At 43.2% G+C, this 15922-nt stretch overlaps 1 protein-coding gene across 2 annotated transcripts in view; it reads right to left on the bottom strand.

The window, feature by feature from the left end:
- The window catches only part of LOC137369154 (tumor necrosis factor alpha-induced protein 8), a 189295-nt gene extending 180989 nt beyond the window's left edge, over window positions 1–8306 (bottom strand). Inside the window, exons 1-2 of one of the 2 annotated variants that reach the window (XM_068029895.1) lie at window positions 8192–8306; window positions 4997–5144 (exon numbers count right to left, since the gene is read on the bottom strand). The gene's annotated coding sequence lies outside the window, so the exon portion shown is untranslated. The remainder of the gene's footprint in view (window positions 1–4996; window positions 5145–8191) is intronic. The other variant, XM_068029893.1, reaches the window with a different exon arrangement.
- Between the last annotated feature and the right edge of the window lie 7616 nt (window positions 8307–15922).

The following is a 15922-nucleotide window of genomic DNA, read 5'->3' as shown; positions in this document are numbered from 1 at the left end:
TCCACAGGCTCACCACTCTCTGGATGAAGAAATTTCTCCTCATCTCAGCCCTGAACGGATTATCCCGTATCCTTCGACTATGACCCCTGGTTCTGGACTCCCCCACCATCGGGAACATAGGATGTCCACCGGAGCCCATGAGCTGCAGGTCATCTTTCAGCAGGGCACAGAGTCGTGTCACCACTCTATCTACATGCGCAATCACCTCTGACACTGGTGCTCTGACATCCAATGGTATGTCATGTGGGTAGATGCACGGCAAACATAAGCATGAGCTCCCCTTGGGGGCTGCTGCTCACAACCGGGGGCCTCTACATGGATCACACCTGCCTATTAATATTGCCTCTGGCGCATACGGATCCTCGGGAGCAGTGGATCACACAATGTAGGATGAGCCACACCTATTTCCATGTGATAAATAAGGTTGAACTCTTCATGTATTCGAAGGTTTCTAACAGGGCATGGATTGGTGTTGACGGGTACATCAGCTGCTTTCATGGATCAACTATGTGGTGTGCGATGAGCACTGCCCATCTTGGCCAACATTGAGTGGCACAGCATGACCACATCAAGATCCTACCAGCTGAATCGATTGCCCCCACCATCCATATAATCTTAATGCTCATAACCTTTCTTGCACCCTCCCCACTCACAGGGTGACTAGAGTGCCATTGCTCCTTCACAAACACGAATAAACACAGAGCATACACTGTTTATGGAGAGAAGGTACACAGTACCTCCCTTCATGCCTGCAGAACTTTCCCTCCAGTAATCCCAGACCCTCTCCCTCCTCCCTTCCAGTATGCACAGTGAGACCCCTGAATATCCCCCTCACTCCTCCCTTCTAGTATGCAGAGTGAGGCCCCTGAATATCCCCCTCCCTCCTCCCTTTAAGAATGCAGAGTGAGACCATGGTGTATCCCCCCTCCCTTCTAGTATACAAAGCAAGACCCCTGAATATCCTCTGCCCTCCTCCCTTTAAGAATGCAGAGTGAGACCCCGGTGTGTCCCCTCCTCCCTTTCAGAATGCAGAGTGATACCCCGAAAAGGAACTTACCTTCTGCCTCTGAGGACCCACCAGCTTTTCTAATCGTGAAAGGGGTGGGACGTGACGGCCGCCCGTTCAGCAAAAAATCCGAAGGTGTCCATGGAGAAGCGGCGGGCTGCATAATCTGCAGAGGTAAGTACCGTTTGCCATATTGTAATTGGGGTGCTGCTGCCATACGGCAGGGGGGCTGCACGGAGGTCCCCTGCCGCGGTAATTTGCGGCAGGCCCTTCTCAACATTGTGGGTCGAGGCAGGCCTCTCCCCGCAGAATTTTACCGGCTCCCACGCCATGATCTGCGGCATCGAGGGGCCTGTAAAATTCAGCCCAGTATATTTAAAATTAAACCCTGTTACAATGAGACCAGGTGACGATAGTAAAAGACCCCAAGACACCTTTCTCACCTGGTCCTAACAATTTCTCAAGAGCAATTAGGGATGGGCAATAAATGTTGGCCTTGCAGGCAATGCCCACATCCTTTGAATGAATAAAATAAATAGGTCCTCATCTCAAATGTTAACTTGCCTGTTCTCTCCACAGATGCTGACCAACATGCTGAGAGTTTCCAGTATTTTCTATTTGTTTCAAATTTCCAGTGTCCTCATTTTCACACCTTTCTATTTAACTTGCCTTTAACATAGAAAATTTTTCAAGGCACTTAACAGAGCAAGAAAGGTAAAAATAAAATAAAATGGATAAAAGAAATAAAAGAATGAACAACATACCATAGTGCATAGTTAACGGAGGTGACTGCAAACTTGTTGAAAAGATGAATGCTGACAAGATTTTTAAAAGTTGCAAAGAGAAGTGGAGAGGCGGAGGGTTTTATGGAGGAAATTTCAGTGATTGAGGCAGAGTGATTTAATGCTCTGTCACCAAAGGAGTGAAGGGCAAGGGTAATGGTAATGCACAAAAGGTCAGGCAAAGAATTGGAGGGAGGGAATACAAAAGAGAAGGTTGCAGAGATGTGAAATGGGAAGAACATCGAGGCATTTGAAGAGGAGGATGAGAATTTAAAATTCAGTATGTTGTGGAACAAGGAGCCAATGGAAGTCAGCTAGAACAGGACTGATAGGTCACCAGGTCTTACTGTGGGTCAGAGTACACAAAACTGAGTTTCAAACAATTTGGAGTTTATGGAAGATGGAAGAAAATTGAGTCTAGAGGTGACAAAGGGTTACAGCATTGTGGGTGATGGTGATGGAGGGGGACACAAGAGGCAGACAACATTGTAGAAGAAGTAATCGATCTTTGGTAAGGGAGATGATGTGAAATCTGAACATCGACTCAGGGTCAAATAGGATGTCAAAATTTTGCATGGTGTATTTCCACCTAAGCAAGTGGCCAAGGAAAGGGGTTTGAGATAGTGTAAGTTTTGACAGGAGCCTAAAGACATGACTTTGGACTTCCTGATGAAGTCAGCAAGCAATCTGAACACAAAGATGGTCTCAAAAGTTCAGTATTGTCATCTATATAGAATTTTTATTTCGTCTATTATTTTATTATTGGAAGAAACATCACATACAGTTCTGTCACTGGAACTTTTTCCAGATAAAATGCAAAAGTCTATACCCAGGATTAAAACACATACAACAGATTAAAAGCAGGCATGAAATCCTGGATTTGCCTATGAATAAAACATGAAGAAATCAGCTAAATTTCTTTATCCACCCTTGTAATCTGTGCATTACCCACAATGTCAGCGACAATGAAATTCTGTCCAAGAAGGCACAATACTATGGAGAAGCTTTAAAAACACCAAAATAAAAGTTAGGATAGGCCGCAACTGAGAAATATGAAGGAGCTGATTTCTGGACATCCAATTAATGCAAACCTCAAAACTGTTCTCTACATTAAAACTGTGTTGCACATCTTTCTAGGAACTGTGACCGCATGAATCAGAATTATCACTTAATGGTCTAAAATCATTTGTTTGCTTAACAAATATTGCCCATTAGTGCAAATCACATGTTTATTTAGGCAAACTGGACTAATCTACTGATACCAACAATCAAGTTACCCTTTGTTTCCAGTGACTGCCTCATCAAGAAGTAACAGTAAAAGCAAGAATTATCAAAGAATCACAACATGATATGACATGCAGGCAAGGATAAGTGAGTTGCATTTGTTTGCAAATAAACATGATAGCCGACTGGGAAGTCTTGCCAGAGATTTAGCTCATTGCCTGTAATACCCCATTCACAAATATAAAGCTTTTTGCTGAGAGATAATGTTTCATCAAATTATTTTTTTTTTAAGTCTACTCATTGAATGCACATGCTTTGGTTGAAATCCATTAAGTTTAATAGAATTACTAAAATGTAATTTCCTTAGCATATAATTAAGAGAATCACAGACAGAAACAGAGCACAAAAATTACTTCTAACATAAAAGAACGAACATTTTCTTGTATTCAGTCAAAAAGGATGAACCCAAATGTAAGTACTCCTCAGTAGGTAAATGTATCACATGGTATGGTCCTTAGACGTTCAGACTATATGAACAGTAAAGGTGAGTGAGGTACTGTCAGCATCCAGGGATTAATACTCAGGTGTGTATTATTCCTCCATTTTAGCATTCAGCTTTATCTATATATATGCCAAAATGAACTCTACTGTGTTAAAATCCACAAGAAACATGCATATAGTCCCAATCATTATTGAACATTCAGACAAAACAACTCATTCAGAAAGTGAGGAGGCATGGGATACAGGGAAAGTTGGCTGTCTGGATACAAAATTGGCTGGCCCATAGAAGACAGAGGGTGGTAGTCGATGGAAAGTATTCAGCATGGAGCTCGGTGACCAGTGGTGTTCCGTAGGGTTCTGTTCTGGGACCTCTGCTCTTTGTGATTTGTATAAATGACTTGGATGAGGAAGTGGAAGGCTGGGTTAGCAAGTTTGCCGATGAACTGAAGGTTGCTGGAGTTGTGGATAGTGTGGAAGGCTGTTGTAGGTTGCAACGGGACATTGACAGGATGCAGAGCTGGGCTGAGAAGTGGCAGATGGAGTTCAACCTGGAAAAGTGTGAAGTGATTCATTTTGGAAGGTCGAATTTGAATGCAGAATACAGGCTTAAAGACAGGATTCTTGGCAGTGTGGAGGAACAGAGGGATCGTGGGGTCCATGTGCATAGATCGCTCAAAGTTGCCACCCAAGTTGATAGGGTTGTTAAGAAGGCGTATGGTGTGTTGGCTTTCATTAACAGGGGGATTGAGTTTAAGAGCCCCGAGGTTATGCTGCAGCTCTATAAGGCTCTGGTTCGACCACACTTGGAATATTGTGTTCAGTTCTGGTCGCCTCATTATAGGAAGGATGTGGAAGCTTTAGAGAGGGTGCAGAGGAGATTTACCAGGATGCTGCCTGGACTGGAGGGCATGTCTTACGAAGAAAGATTGAGGGAGCTAGGGCTTTTCTCATTGGAGCGAAGAAGGATGAGAGGTGACTTGATAGAGGGGTACAAGATGATGAGAGGCATAGATAGAGTGGATAGCCAGAGAGTTTTTCCCAGGGCGGAAAGGGCTATCACCAGGGGGCATAATTTTAAGGTGATTGGAGGAAGGTTTCGGGGAGATGTCAGAGGTAGGTTCTTTACACAGAGAGTGGTGGGTGCGTGGAATGCGCTGCCAGCGGTGGTAGTAGAAGCAGATACATTAGGGACATTTAAGCGACTCTTGGATAGGTACATGGATGATAGTAGAATGAAGGGTAGGTAGTTAGTTTGATCTCAGAGTAGGTTAAAGGTTCGGCACAACATCGTGGGCCGAAGGGCCTGTACTGTGCTGTACTGTTCTATGTTCTATATTAACCAACTTCTTTCTCCCACCAACAGTACTTCCTTCAAAATGACAATCATATTATGACGAGGCTGAAAGAAATATGGAACACTTTTCAAATTCACTCAACAGAGACTAAGAAAACGATTTTTCTTTTTTTAAAAGGCATTTCTTACTATTATCCGAAGTGACTTCCTTTTCCTGGTTCCAACCTTATTTATCCAGTCATAGAGAATCATCTGCAATGGCTTTTCTTCCCACTCCTGCACCATCGCCTCTGCAGTCCTCCCAAGAATCTATTCCTGACCGTCCCCGATTTCTCATCTACATCAATGAAATCATCCGAAAACATGTCAGGTTTTACATGTACACTGACTACAGCCAGCTGTACCTCACCATCGCCTCACTCGACTCCTTCACTGTCTCTGTTTTGTCATGCTGCTTGTCCAACCTCTAGTATTGGATGAATAAAAAATTTCTCCACCTAAATATTGGAAAGACGGACACCATTCTCTTTGGTCCCTTCCACAAACTCTGTTCCCTCACCACTGACTCTATCCTTCTTCCAGGTTACTGTCTGATGCTGAACCAGACTGTTCCCAAAACCAGACTGTTCACAACCTCAGCATCCTACTTGACCCTGAAAAGAGCTTCTGACCACATATCCGCCCCATCACCAAGACTGCCTTCTTGTATTTCTGTAACATCACCCACCTCAGCCCCTGCCTCAGCTCATCTGCTGCTGAAACCCTCATCCATCCAAAACTCTGCTACCTGTTTCTTAACTTGCATCAATTCCCATTCACCCAAAATCCCAGTACTTGCTGACATTGGCTCTCAGTGCAGCAATGCCTTGATTGTAAAATTCTCATCCTTACTTTCAAATCCTCCGAGGCCTCACCCGCACCCCCTCCCCCTTATCTCTATAACCTCCTCCAGCCCTACAAACCTTTGTGATCTCTGCACTGCTCCAATCTTGCCTCTTGAACAACCCCAATTTTAATCACTCTACCACTGGTGGCCATTCCTTCAGCTACCTGCGCACTAAGCTCTAGAATTCCCTCCCTAACCCTCTCAAGCTCTTTCTCCTCTTTAAAGTCGCTCCTTAAAACTCCATTGACCAAGCTTTTGGTCATCAACTCAAATTTTCCCTCATGTAAAATTTTGTTTGATAGTGCTCCTACGAAGCAACTTGGGATGTATACTACATTAAAAGGCACTTTATAAATGCAAGTTATTGCTGTTATCTTGGGATCCATTTTGCAAAGTGAAATCATTTTCTGAGTACTTATTTTTGCTTTTCTTGATCTATATTGATGACCTTGACTTGGCTGTGCAGGGCACAATTTCAAAATTTGCAGATAACACAAAACTTGGAAGAATTGCAAACATGAGGAGGATAGTGTTAGAGTTCAAGAGGACGTAGACAGACTGGTGTATTGGGTAGGCATGTGGGAGATTAAAGTTAATGCTGTAAATTGTGACATTTTAGTTAGAAGAATGAGGAGAGGCAATGTAAAATAAAGGATACAATTCTAAAGGTGGTGCAGGAGCAGAGGACCTGGAGGCATATGCGCACAAATCGTTGAAGGTAGCAGGGCAGGGTGAGAAAGCAATTAATAAGGCATATGGGAATAGAAAAGATTATGAGAATGGTTCTAGGATGAGACACTTCAGTTACATGGTTAGATTGGCAAAGCTGAGGCTGTTCCCTTTTGAGACGTTCGGAGGACATTTGATAAAGGTGTTCAAAATCATGTAGATAAGGAGAAACCATTCCCATTGGTGGATGGGTTGAGAACCAGAGGACACCTATTTAAGGTGACTGGAAAAAGAACCAAAGGTAAAGGCCTGCTCGGGTCTGCAAAAAAAACCCGACCCAAGCCCGACAGAACCACATCCGACCCGAGCCCGACCCAGCCCGAGTCCTTCCATTTTTTCCCGCGCCCAACCTTGTTGCTTTGTTGCTGACCTGCACAAACTTAAAATAACTAACAAAACCACCTTTCTAATTCAAAAATTAAATTAACAGTGGAGACACTTACCTGTGATATAGCGTGTCCGACCCGGCCCGAACTGAGCCCGAATGCCGGACCCGGAACTGCAACCTGACCTGACCCGAACCAGACACATGTCATCGGGCCCCATCGGGTTCGGGTCAGGTAGCAGTCCTTTAACCAGAGGCGCCATGAGGAAATGCTCTAGCGCAGGGAGTGGCTGGGATCTGGAATGTACTGTTTGAGAGTGCGATGGAGGCAGATTCAATCATGGCTTTCAAAAGGGAATTGGATAATTATCTGAAGAGAAAACAAATTTGCAGGGCTACCAGAAAGGGCAGGGGAGTGGGACTAACTGTGTCGCTCTTTACAGATAGCCCGCACAGACAAGCTGAATGACCTCTTTCTGTGCTGTCACCATTGTATCATTCGATACTTGTGTTGATTGACTATAGAATATAAGGGTGGATAAAAGTGTGAAAATGTGTTCTTTCATTAGTTGGCTATTCTCTCCATGTAAATACTTATTATCGCACAGGCCAGAAGATTTACTTGGCGCGGGGGCTGGGGGGGGTCGGTGGAGGGTCCAGGCGCTATGATAAAAAGGAATGTACACTGTTTCCTGGTTGAATTTCGGAACTGAAGCAGCTTCCAAATCATTTTCTTTTCAAATATTTGTGAATAGCCTTCTAGTCGAGGTCGCTGTAACTCATAAATTAATTAGCCATTGCTGGTTTCTAAAGGTGACTTGTTTGATGATTGTGGCGAATACGAATGCGACAGCGTAACCCTATAAAAAGTAGCATTTCAGTTCTGACAGCCGATACTGCATTGCAAAGTTGTCGAGCCTTTTTGACGCGGCAAATCATTAGACTCCAGATCGTTCCACAGCCTGATTGTAAAAGCAGCAAACTTTGCAGTCCAATGTCTGTTTGCTGTGCTCCGTTAACATTGAGATGCAGGGTCGCCGCCGACACTGCTCGCTCCCCGAGGCCCCGGTACCTCGCCCCAAAGCCCAGGGCTGTGAGCTCCGAGCACTGCATTCGGCAGCCACTCTACTCACAAGAAGCACCCGGCAACAAGGTAACTCCCTGAAATAAAAACAAAAAGTGCTGGAAATATTTCCAGCATTTTTTGTTTTTATTTCAGATTTCCAGCATCTACAGTAGTTTTCCGGCTGCAGCTCACATTCACATTATATTAACAGCAATGGATAGAGAGAGGGAAAGTAAAAGGTAATCAATGATACAAGAACATTTTGCATTGTGTAACTGGGCAGTAATGTTACACTGTAATGTTACACTGTAATGTGCCAGAGCGATCGGAAACTTGCAGCGGATTTAAAGTGTCAGAGACGAGGAAAGAATAACTTACCCCACGCTCTCCGCTCAGGTACCAGGCGACTCCTCAGTGAGCACCAAGCCGCCCACTGCAAACATCCATTTACAGCACACCACAAAAAACTACTTCTATATTCACAAAAAACACTTTTCTCACTCGAGAGGTTTTGACAGCGGAAACTCAACCGCGGGGGAAGAATGACAACCAAACTAACCAATCAACGCCTGATAAATTGGAATTAAACCATTGACAAACCAATGATTTTGCAGAGGCGGGGCTTCCTTTGGCCAATCAACAGACGGCATTGTACGCGATTAGTTAATCGTTTCGGCTCTGAATTCGTGGTCAAATAGTACAAAGTGTCTCCTTTCTCAAAGGTTGGGCATTGTTTTGTTTACTTAGCACAAGTCACAGGCACTAAACCATAGAAAAGGTAAAAGGAGTTTTGTACATACCGATTTTGATGAAATAAATAATTATTCAGAAGAATGATGGGACCTGAACGGATGGTATCATTTTGAAGCCAAGAAAAGCCAAAAAGCAGTAGAAATAGAAACATAAAATGAATAAAGGGAAGAGACATGTTGGGGCAACCAGCTGACTAATAATGCCTTGTAGACTGAATTGATTGGCCTGGATTTTACAAACCCTTTGGAGATGAGCTGGGAGGTGGGAGAGCTGGTAAAATGGTAATGGAAGGCATCAAGAGGGAAGCCCAACATCATCCTGCTTCCACGGGATATGTTGAAAGGCAGGAATGGCAGCAGCTCAGCTACTCATTGGATGCGAGCATCCACTTAATCCAATTAACTGGCCTACCAATGGCCATTTTACGCCTCCACTGGCATTTAACTGGCATTGGAACAGCCTCCTTGCCACATGGGAAGATCACCAGGCAGATCAAAGCAGACTCCCAGCAGCTTCCGGTGGTGGGGAGGCTTTTGAAGAAGCTCCAAGTCTCAGAGAGAGGACTCCAGTGGTAATGACCGCGTCTGCAGCTCCAATGCCCGTCACTGGAGCGTTCACCCCTCCAATCGTTGGGGACTGCCTGCCTGGCCCTGGCACATTAGAAAAATTCTCACCAGCCCTTTGAGGTGCCTCAACATGGAGGTGCTTCTCCCTGCAGCCTCAGCAGTGGCCACCTCTATCAGTGGTGCTGCCGAGGCTGCAGGGCTGCCGGCTCTCTGCTTAGACTGGCAGCTCAGAGAGACAGGCCACCATCCTTAATTGGATGACAGGCCCAGCAGCAGCCTCTTAATTGGCCGCCATCAGTAAAATCCCCTCTGTCATCCCTATGCTCACCCGCATGTGCTTGGGGCCCTCATTTGGACCCGGCAACGAGACCCACTGCATACTGGTAAAATTCCTGCCATTGTTTATGTTCTACTCTCCCATTGTCCTTTCCCTCGTAGTGCAAAACTCCATAGTTTGCATTGCTAAAATACCCCCAAAACACTGACATTTTGAGTGTTAATGAAAAGGTGTCACCATCAAAGAGATTTGCAAGACACCTCACAGTTCTTGTAAGTACACAAATCATTTAAAAAAAAACACACCCACAAGATCCTCAGTTTTGTCAATAATGACATTAAGTAAAAAATCTAGTGGGAGACAGTGGCTTAGTAGTAATGTCACTGAATTGGTAACCTAGAGGTCCAGACTAATTCCCTGGGAATTCCATGGCATCTGGTGAAATTTACACTCAACTATGTAATCTGTTCCGAAGAAGGGTCACTGACCCGAAACGTTAACTCTGCTTCTCTTTCCACAGATGCTGCCAGACCTGCTGAGTGGTTCCAGCATTTCTTGTTTTAATTTCAGATTTCCAGCGTCTGCAGTATTTTGCTTTTATTATGTAATAAGGTCAATTAGTTAATAAAGATCTGGTGCCATGAAACTATCATCAATTGTCATAAAAACCCATCTGGTTCACTAATGTCCTTCAGGGAAGGAAATCTGCCATCCTTACCTGGTCTGGCCTACATGTGACTCCAAACCCACAGCAATCTGGTTGACTCTTAACTGCCCTCTGAAATGGCTTAGTAAGCTGCTCTTTAAAAGCCTTCTTAAAATTCATCACTTTCCTGAACTTTCATTAGGACTCAACGTCAGATTCTTTTTTCCTTCTGTGAAGCATCTTGAAACAGTTTTTATGTTACAGGTATCATATAATTATAAGCTTTTAATGACATATTGCAAAGGTATTATTCCAAATCTAAAGAAAAAATGCTGATGCACTTTTGGTTGATGCTGTTATAGAAATAAAGCTCATCAATACAGCAGCAAGTTGCAACTCAGCAAGACATCTAACCACACCCAGATTAAAACATAATAACTGAAAACTAACCACTCAAAGAAAAACTTTCTGTTCTACTTGTATAATTGCCCTGAAAGTAACCCCTTTCAGAGCCAGAGTTCTACAGACTTCCCAGAATGATGCCAGGGTTTACCACGCAGGATACTAAAAGTAGCCATCGTCAAGTGTGTAACACATCTTTTATCAAAAGTTTGCACCCTCTTCCATTAAACATGTTCGAGTTATTAACCTGACAATAAAAGCTTTCCCCGTCAATGCTGATTCTGCACACTAAATTGATAAGCAACAGGTGCCATAATATGCCATTGCTCAGCTCAGTGAGACACATAGCATGTTTTGGTTCTTGCACCACTAATGAAACCATATTTCAGTAGTTGTTGGAATATTTATTCCAGGAACACTTGGACTATTCTGTTTTTGGGAAGCAGGCTGCAGATTGTTTTTAAAAAGCGAAATACTGCAGTTGCTAAAAATCTGAAATAAAAACAGAAAATGCTGGAAACACTCAGCAGGTCAGGCAGAATATGTGGAGAGGAAAGCAGTAAATGTTTCACCTTGATAAACTTTTGCCAGGAATTCAGATTGTTTTTGTTCTATTCTGCTGGTTGTTGGTCATGCATCATAAATATATCCATATCAAAAGTGCCACAGAATTACAATATATACAATAAATCAGAAGCACAGGATCGCAGAATTCACAGAAACAAAGAATCACAGAATTGTTACAACACAGAAGGAGGCCATTTGTGTCTGTGCTGGCTCTCCAAATGAGCAATTTACCTAGTGCCACACCCCCAAGTTCTCCCCTTAGCCCTGCACACTCTTCCTGTTCAGATAAAAATCCAATTCCCTCTTGAATGCCTAGATTGAACCTGTCTCCACCACACTCTCAGGTAGTGCATTCCAGATCCTAACCACTTGCTGTGTGAAAAAGCTTTTCCTCATGTCACCACCATTGCTTTTTTGCCAGTTACCTTAAATCTGTGCCCTATCATTCTTGATCCTTCTGCCAATGGGAACAGTTTTCCCTATGGACTCTGTCCAGACCCCTCATGATTTTGAATATCTCTTATTAAATCTCCCCTCAACCTTCTCTTCTCCAAGGAAAACAGTCCCAACTTCTCCAATCTAGCTGCGTAATATAACCTCAAAATGCTACAAATACTACAAAAAAGTGTAGCCCACTTAAACAGAACTATAGAACCATAGAAAAATTACAGCACAGAAGGAGGCCATTCAGCCCATTGTGCCTGTGCCGGCTGAAAAAACTAGCCGCCCAATCTAATCCCACCTTCCAGCACCTGGTATGTAGCCTTGCAGGTTACAGCACTTCAGGTGCATGTCCAGGTATCTTTTAAACGAATTGAGGGTTTCTGCCTCCACTACCATTCCTGGCAGTGACTTCCAGACACGCACCACCCTCTGGGTGAAAGGTTTTTCCTCGTGTCCCCTCTAATCCTTCTACCAATCATTTTAAATCTGTGCCCCCGTTAATTGACCTCTCTGCTAGGGAAAACAGGTCCTTCCTGTCTACTCTATCTAGGCCCCTCATCATTTTGTGCACCTCAATTAAGTCACCCCTCAGCTTCCTCTGTTCGAAGGAAAACAACCCTCGCCTATCCAATCTTTCCTTATAGCTGCAACTTTCAAGCCCTGGCAACATTCTGTAAATCTCCTCTGTACTCTCTCCAGTGTAATTATGTCCTTCCTGTAATGTGGTGACCAGAACTGTACACAATACTCCAGCTGTGGCCTAACTAGCATTTTATACAGTTCCAGCATCACATCCCTGCTTGGCCAATAAAAGAAAGCATTCCATATGCCTTCTTCATCAATCTAACTACCTGTCCTGCCACCTTCAAGGATCTGTGGACATGCACTCCAAGGTCTCTCATTTCTTCTACCCCTCTCAATATCCTCCCATTTATCATGTATTCCCTTGCTTTGTTTGCTCTCCCCAATTGAATTCCATTTTCCACTTTGAATGGATGCCTGGTAAGTGTATAATTTGAGAAGTCATGGGCACAATCCCCCTTATTTTCTGATATATGACTCCAACTGACATGGCTCCCAAACAGTTAGTGTCCATTTGTAAAATCTATCCCTATAAGTGGCAACTTAGGTATTTAAATAAAAAGCAAAACTTTCGTAAAAAGTATTGATATAAAATATAACTCAAGAAGCCGATTAATTTATAAGCAACTATCACTCTGCTGAACAAGATTCTTTTCACCCATATTGTTGCCATCCCTACTGCATCTGTATCATCCTTGTTAGGGATAGTTTTGTTAATCTCCACTAAATAGTTTGTAGGTATTCATACAAAGGCCTTAAGTGAAGCCCATTGAAGTGTACTGACCTGCATTACAATGTATGGTTTAAAAAGAATCTCAGGCTGGTTTCATTTGGTTACCTATAAATTGGTAGTTTATTATTTTCTTGAAAGTATCCTTAACAAAGAACTTTTTTGCTGCTGAACACTACATAGAAATTGGTAAATGAAAGCATAGCTATAGAAAAAGGCAGGTATTATCTATCTTGTCTTCTTTATACTTGCAAACTTTTCTTCATCACCGCAATTAATTTCAATCCCTGCTGCAGTATTTGGGTATATAGCACACTGCAATTTGTAAACAAAGGAAAACATTTCAAAGCACTTGGAAAGGAATGGGTGGAGTGTGGTGTGTTAAGAATGAATAGTTTGGAAACATTGCCAACCTGAGTAATCTAAACATTTAAAATTATTAAACATTTGAAAACTTTGAAAGATTGAAATAAAAATTAACTTTTACAAACAATGAGTTGCTTAGCAGCAAAAAATCAAACAGTACTGAGTTTGCAAATGGACTGGTCACCTGACTGCGGACGATCCTGACAACTTTGGCCTTCACCACAGCCACACTGGTGCAGTTTCCCAGCAGCTCCATCATTTTTCCATGGAAGGTGAGAGTGGATAGGTTTGGCACAACACTCCCAACCTTCATCCTCTCCTGAGCATTGTGTGCATTCTTCCTCTGCAAAGAACAGTAGACAAGGATGAGCCTTTTGTGCTACAAAGAAGCTATTCGTCTACATGTTCGGGGGTTTTCACTGCACGGTCACTGATAAAACTGTTCCACTGGAGACTTAAGTATGATGCCCACAGTGGGAGAGGAAGAAAGGAAGAATATGATGTGTCTTACCATTCCTGCACTGGTCAAGTCATTGAATCTTTTGTGGCACTGCTCTGTTGCGCTGGGCACAATGATTTATTATTCAATGCCTCTGTTACATCTTTTCATACCCTCTTCTTCATTGCTTGTGAGAGCTGTGATGTGGGGAGGTGATGAGTCAATTTCTTCTAGAAGGTCTTCATCACTAAAACTGAATGTCCCCTCTTGCTTTTGTCGAGTCTGGAATCTGTGAGAAGGGAAGGATTTGAGACAATTGAGAATCTCTATAAAGCTTTTTAAATGATTTGCTTCAGAATCTTGAAAACAGAGAGCTGTGTGTTACTTACCTTACACGCCACAGTTTCAGTCTGAGGGGATTTTGTTTTCCTACCCCTTATATAGCATTTCACCCAAGCACCTTGAGGGCTCATTGGTTTTGTGTCAATTGCACTCACCCTGGACAATTACATGGATTTATGCCCTTTCTTACATTCAGACATATTCTAATTAGAGTGGCAGGGAACATCGCAGTATTTTGAGATCGGGAAGATGAGTGCAGGACTGGATGCATTTTCTGGTCTATCTGAAACAAAGAAACATAGAAAATAGGAGCAGGTGTAGGCCATTTGGCCCTTCGAGCCAGCTCCGTCATTCATTATGATCATGGCTGATCATCCAACTCAGTAACCTGTTTCCACGTTCCTCCCATATCCTTTGATCCCTTTCGCCCCGAGAGCTATATCTAACTCCTTCTTGAAAACATACAATGTTTTGGCCTTCACTGCTTTCTGTGGTAGCAAGTTCCACAGGCTCACCACTCTCTGGGTGAAGAAATTTCTCCTCATCACAGTCCTGAAAGGTTTACCCCATATCCTTAGACTATAACCCCTGGTTCTGGACTCCCCCACCATCGGGAACATCCTTCCTGCATCTACCCTGTCAAGTCCTGTTAGAATTTTATAGGTTTCTATGAGATCCCCCCTCACATTTCTGAACTCCAGCGAATATAATTCTAACCGACTCAATCTCTCCCCATGCGTCAGTCCTGCCATCCCAGGAATGATAAACCTTCGCTGCATTCCCTTTATAGCAAGAACATCCTTCCTCAGATAAGGAGACCAAAACTGCACACAATATTCCAGGTGTGGCCTCACCAAGGTCCTGTATAATTGCAGCAAGACATCCCTGCTCCTGTACTTGAATCCTCTCGCTACGAAGGCCAACATACTATTTGCCTTTTTTACCACCTGTTGCACCTGCATGCTTACCTTCAGTGACAGGTGTACGAGAACACCCAGGTCTCATTGCATATTCCCCTCTCTCAGTTTATAGCCATTCAGATAATAATCTGCCTTCCTGTTTTTGCTACCAAAGTGGATAACCTCACATTTATCCACATTATACTTCATCTTCTATGCATTTGCCCACTCACTCAACTTGTCCAAATCACCCTGAAGCCTCTCTGCATCCTTCTCACAGCTCACCCTCCCACCCAGTTTGTGTCATCTGCAAATTTGGAGATATTACATTTAGTTCCCTCATCTAAATCATTAATATATATTGTGAATAGCTGGGGACCTAACACCGATCCCTGCGGTACGCCACTAGTCACTGCCTGCCATTCAGAAAAAGACCCATTTATCCTTACTCTTTGTTTCCTGTCTGTCAACCAATTTTCTATCCATCACAATAAACTATCCCCAATCCCATGCGCTTAAATTTTACACGCTAATCTCTTATGTGGGACTTTGTCGAAAGCCTTCTGAAAGTCCAAATAAACCACTGGCTCCCCCTCATCAACTCTACTCGTTACATCCTCGAAGAATTCCAGTAGATTTGACAAGCATGATTTCCCTTTCATAAATCCATGCTGACTCTGTCCGATTCTACCACTGTTCTCCAAGTGCTCTGCTATAAAATCTTTTATAATGGACCCTAGAATTTTCCCCACTACCGATGTCAGGCTGACTGGTCTATAATTCCCTGTTTTCTCTCTCCCTCCCTTTTTAAATAGTGGGGTTACATTAGCTACCCTCCAATCTACAGGAACTGTTCCAGAGTCTATAGAATCTTGGAAGATGACCACCAATGCATCCACTATTTTTAGGGATGTCTGGGATGTAGATTATCAGGCCCTGGGGACTTATTGGCCTTAAATCCCATCAATTTCCCCAACACCATTTCTCTACTAATACTCATTTCTTTCAGTTCTTCCCTCTCACTAAACCCTGTGTTCCCCAACATTTCTGGTATGATATTTGTGTCCCGCTTTGTGAAAACAGAACCAAAGTATGC

This window comes from Heterodontus francisci, chromosome 4 (genome assembly GCF_036365525.1).
Source record: "Heterodontus francisci isolate sHetFra1 chromosome 4, sHetFra1.hap1, whole genome shotgun sequence".
NCBI lineage: Eukaryota > Metazoa > Chordata > Chondrichthyes > Heterodontiformes > Heterodontidae > Heterodontus > Heterodontus francisci.
Note: the sequence above shows the minus strand (reverse complement) of the source record. Positions and strands in the feature narration are given on the sequence as shown.